Below are 6,000 nucleotides of genomic sequence, written 5' to 3'. Positions count from 1 at the left end.
TGTCACCTTGCTTATTTAAATTCTATACAGAGTACATCATGCAAAATGCCAGGCTGGATGAAGCACAAGCTGGAATCAAGATTGCTGGGAGAAATATTAATAACCTCAGATACGCAGATGACACCACCCTTATGGCAGAAAGCGAAGAACTGAAGAGCCTCTTGATGAAAGTGAAAGAGGAGAGTGAAAAGTTAGCTTAAAATGCAACATTATCCTCAACGGTGAAAAAATGAAAGCATTTCCCCTAAAGTCAGGAACAAGACAAGGGTGACCACTTTCACCGCTACTATTCAGCATAGTTCTGGAAGTTTTGGCCACAGCAATCAGAGCAGAAAAAGAAATAAAAGGAATCCAAATTGGAAAAGAAGAAGTAAAACTCTCACTGTTTGCAGATGACATGATCCTCTACATAGAAAACCCTAAAGACTCCACCATAAAATTACTAGAGCTAATCAATGAATATAGTAAAGTTGCAGGATATAAAATCAACACTCAGAAATCCCTTGCATTCCTATACACTAATAATGAAAGTAGAAAAAGAAATCAAGGAAACAATTCCATTCACCATTGCAACAAAAAGAATAAAATACTTAGGAATATATCTACCTAAAGAAACTAAAGACCTATATATCGAAAATTATAAAACACTGATGAAAGAAATCAAAGAGGACACTAATAGATGGAGAAATATACCATGTTCATGGATCAGAAGAATCAATATAGTGAAAATGAGTATACTACCCAAAGCAATTTACAAATTCAATGCAACCCCTATCAAGCTACCAGCCATATTTTTCACAGAACTAGAACAAATAATTTCAAGATTTGTATGGAAATACAAAAAACCTCGAATAGCCAAAGCAATCTTGAGAAAGAAGAATGGAACTGGAGGAATCAACTTGCCTGACTTCAGGCTCTACCACAAAGCCACAGTCATCAAGACAGTATGGTACAGGCACAAAGACAGAAATATAGATCAATGGAACAAAATAGAAAGCCCAGAGATAAATCCACACACATATGGACACCTTATCTTTGACAAAGGAGGCAAGAATATACAATGGAGTAAAGACAATCTCTTTAACAAGTGGTGCTGGGAAAACTGGTCAACTACTTGTAAAAGAATGAAACTAGATCACTTTCTAACACCATACACAAAAATAAACTCAAAATGGATTAAAGATCTAAATGTAAGACCAGAAACTATAAAACTCCTAGAGGAGAACATAGGCAAAACACTCTCAGACATAAATCACAGCAGGATCCTCTATGATCCACCTCCCAGAATTCTGGAAATAAAAGCAAAAATAAACAAATGGGATCTAATTAAAATTAAAAGCTTCTGCACAACAAAGGAAAATATCAGCAAGGTGAAAAGACAGCCTTCTGAATGGGAGAAAATAATAGCAAATGAAACAACTGACAAACAACTAATCTCAAAAATACACAAGCAACTTATGCAGCTCAATTCCAGAAAAATAAACGACCCAATCAAAAAATGGGCCAAAGAACTAAATAGACATTTCTCCAAAGAAGACACACGGATGGCTAACAAACACAAGAAAAGATGCTCAACATCACTCATTATTAGAGAAATGCAAATCAAAACCACAATGAGGTACCATCTCATGCCAGTCAGAATGTCTGCGATCCAAAAATCTGCAAGCAATAAACGCTGGAGAGGGTGTGGAGAACAGGGAACCCTCCTACACCATTGGTGGTAATGCAAACTAGTACAACCACTATGGAAAACAGTGTGGAGATTCCTTAAAAAATTGCAAATAGAACTGCCATATGACCCAGCAATCCCACTGCTGGGCATACATACTGAGGAAACCAGAATTGAAAGAGACACATGTACCCCAATGGTCATCACAGCACTGTTTATAATAGCCAGGACATGGAAACAACCTAGATGTCCATCAGCAGATGAATGGATAAGAAAGCTGTGGTACATATACACAATGGAGTATTACTCAGCCGTTAAAAAGAATACATTTGAATCAGTTCTGATGAGATGGATGAAACTGGAGCCGATTATACAGAGTGAAGTAAGCCAGAAAGAAAAACACCAATACAGTATACTAACACATATATATGGAATTTAGAATGGTAATGATAACCCTGTATGCGAGACAGCAAAAGAGACACAGATGTTTAGAACAGACTTTTCGACTCTGTGGGAGAGGGAGAGGGTGGGATGATTTGGGAGAATGGCATTGAAACATGTATACTATCATGTAAGAATCGAATCGCCAGTCTATGTCCGATGCAGGATACAGCATGCCTGGGGCTGGTGCACTGGGATGACCCAGAGGGATGTTGTGGGGAGGGAGGTGGGAGGGGGGTTCATGTTTGGGAACGCATGTACACCCGTGGTGGATTCATGTCAATGTATGGCAAAACCAATACAGTATTGTAAAGTAAAATAAAGTAAAAATAAAAATTTAAAATAAAAAAAAAATAAAATAAAACAGAAGGACCAAAAAAAAAAAAAAAAAAAAACCTCAACATTCAGAAAACTAAAGTCATGCCATCTGGTCCCATCAGTTCATGGCAAATAGATGGGGAAACAATGCAAACAGTGACAAACTTTATTTTCTTGGGCTACAAAATCACTGCAGATGGTGATTGCAGCCATGAAATTAAAAGATGCTTGCTCCTTGGAAGAAAAGCTATGACCAACCTAGACAGTATATTAAAAAGCAGAGACTTTACTTTGCCAACAAAGGGCTGTCTAGCCAAGGCTATGGTTTTTCCAGTAGTCATGTATGGATGTGAGAGCTGGACTATAAAGAAAGCTGAGTGCCAAAGAATTGATGCTTTTAAATTGATATAGTGGAGAAGACTCTTGAGAGTCCCTTGGACCAAAAGATCCAACCAGTCCATCCTAAAGGAGATCAGTCCTGAATATTCATGGAAGGACTGATGCTGAAGCTGAAACTCCAGTATTTTGGCCACCTAAGGCGAAGAACTGACCAACTGGAAAAGACCCTGATGCTGGGAAAGATTGAAGGCAGGAAGGGAAGGGGACGACAGAGGATGAGATGGTTGGATGACATCATTGACTCAATGGACATGAGTTTGAGTAAACGCTGGGAGGTGGTGATGGACAAGGAGGCCTGGCATGCTGCAGTTCATGGGGTCACAAAGAGTCAGACACGACTGAGTGACTGAACTGAATGTGAGCACCATGCTCAGCTCCATCAGGAAAAATGATTATCATCCTAAAATCAAAAGTAACTCCGATACATACTATGGCATATAAGCACAAGAAGAATTTTCTCTTATCAGGTGACAGTCTACTCGATTGAAATTATACTGTAGAACCTTGTTTAGGAATGAGAAGAACAGAATGAGTGAATTAGAAAGCATAGAGTTTCTGCCATCTACTTCCATACTAACTCACAAAAGGCCTAAAATTTGCTATTTGTGGACTTGCTGGAACATAATCACAGTAGCACTAAGTTTGGACTACTTGATTAGTTAAAACAAGTGGACATTCTGTAACTATCAATACATTAATAGTGTATTTAGCAAAACATTAAATTTTTATTTTTTTAAATTAATAAAACATTTGATTAAATGTAATTTGTTTTAAAATCATGCATTTTTTAATCAAGAAGAGGCAGTAATTAGCTTTGATTCTGAAGCTACTATAAAGCAGGAGCATACTTGTAATTTCATCAAATAAGGGATATATGCCAGAGTGCAGGAGGGGACTGAGTCTGTGACCTGTGTTTGTGTGAATAACTAAACATTTGCTATGCCCGGGGGATTCGTTAGTAATTTAATTTCAGACCAATTAACAGCAAATTTGACAGTCCCAATTAACCAGATACAGTCCCAATTAACCAGATAATCAAGAATCCCCATTCAGCATGGATCTCACTTAAGAATATTCTAAATATGGGCATTCATTTCAACTAACATGTTGAAAAAGAATCCAGAAATCTAAATCAGTGAAATCAGTGGCAGTATTTCCCTGCAAGAAATGTGTACCGTTTTAAAATCGTCCATGTACAAAATAAAAGCTCCACAATGGTCAATTATTAAAACACCTTATCAATATTGCTATGAACAGAGGAATTGACTGAGCTCCTAAAGTATGTGTTATGAGAGGTTTGTCACACATGTTATTATCCGGGATAATCCTCAAACTCTCCCTGGAGTGAGATCTGATTATCCCCATAGCTGGCATGGAACCTGAGACCCAAGTGCCCAAGTAAGTGTCCAGAATGGGTGGATCCAGGATCCTTCTGTAGCCTGAAACCACAGCCTGGCTCCTTCCACCAGCCTGTTTGAAGGGTCCTAAGCAGAAATTCTCTTATTTACTCATGCATTCACTTAATACCTGTTTTATAGCCCCAAACTATTTTAAAGTAGTTCCAAACATACTTAACAGTGAATTTTTTTTAACAACACTGATTCAAACTATGTTCACAGGTGCTGAATGAATTAATGTGCCAAACTGGAACATACTAACAAGCTCTTGGTGTTATCCCAAAGCTCTTTAGACTTAAAATTATATAAAATACTAAAACAGGCTAACCTGATGACACCAGCTGTCAAGTTGTGAAATATTCTTCAAGTTGTAAAACATTCTTGACACTAGTTGTCAAGTTGTGTGTGTAAGAACCACACAGGTGTGTGTCTCCCAGATATGCTGTATGTACATGCAGTTGTGCTGGGAGGAGGCAGGAAGGTGCTCCTCCCTTGCACCTTTAGAGCTGCTACTACACAGACCTGGATAACTGGTTGACTCAACTCATTTCAAGGAGATGTCAGCCACATGAGCAGAAACTGAAAAACGACAGCTCATTCATTCCAAACTCTAGACCTGCTTGCTCAGCATAGATCTTTGTAGAGAATGGGATTAAGTTAAATTCAAATTAAATTTTAAAAGAAAAAGAATAATATTCAACTTGTGCTGTGCTGTGCTCAGTCACTTCAGTTGTGTCTGACTCTCTGCAAACCTATGAACTGTAACCTGCCAGGTTCCTCTGTCCAAGGGATTCTCCAGGCAAGAATACTGGGGTGGGTTGCCATGCCCTCCTCCAGGGGATCTTCCCAACCCATGGATTGAACCCACATGTCCTGCTCTCCTGCCTTGCAGGTGGATTCTTTGCCCACTGACCCACCTGGGAAGTCCATTTTCAACGTCTTAAAAATTTTTTAATTTTTATTTAAAGCTAAAATGCCTTTTTGTTATACAAGACATAAGCCTTGATTTTTGTGAAGTGCACAGTCAATTCCTCTGGGAGTACTGATTGTTAATATTTATATTATAATGACAATATTTTTAATTCTTTGAATTATAGCTTGTACCTTTTGTAGGTGTATATCAAGCAAAAATACCTCATCGGAATTCCTTTGAGGATCTCTAAGCATGCATTATTAGAGTGGATGCCAATATCAACTTTTCACAAAGATTTACTCATGCTTAAGTTAGGATACTGGACATATGGTTTGTAGAAATATTTGATGCATTTGCATAAGACATACAAGTTTTGGAAGAATGACCATTTTAATCAGGCTGACTAACTGAGAAGAGAAGAGGGAGGTGTGACCATCTGTTTAACTTTGTCTTGATTTTATTTAGCACCTGCAAAAAATTAGATTTGAGCCACTTCTGTACCAAAGACATGTGAAGAATCCATCTAGGAATGCCTCCCATGTCCTTCTCAAGGAAAGGAAAGGTCAAGTTATAAACAAACCACACAAACACACAGACTATCTACCCTCTGAAATCTAAAGTCTGTAGTTTTATATTTTACTTGATAACTCTGAGTCTTGATTTTAAGATTATAACATTCAGCATATATTCTAGTATTTGCTGATACACATAAAGGCAAATAGGAAAAAGGTGAAGTCATTATGTGTAGGAATGGCAGAAGCTTCTGATCTGAGAGGCAGTTATACAATGTGCCAATTCAAAACTGTTTACATAATGGTTATACTATGGGTACACTATCTTCCCTATGAAGGAATGTCTCTACA

This window comes from Budorcas taxicolor, chromosome 13 (genome assembly GCF_023091745.1).
Source record: "Budorcas taxicolor isolate Tak-1 chromosome 13, Takin1.1, whole genome shotgun sequence".
In the NCBI taxonomy this organism is placed as follows: Eukaryota; Metazoa; Chordata; class Mammalia; order Artiodactyla; family Bovidae; genus Budorcas; species Budorcas taxicolor.
This window is presented reverse-complemented; position numbering follows the sequence as displayed.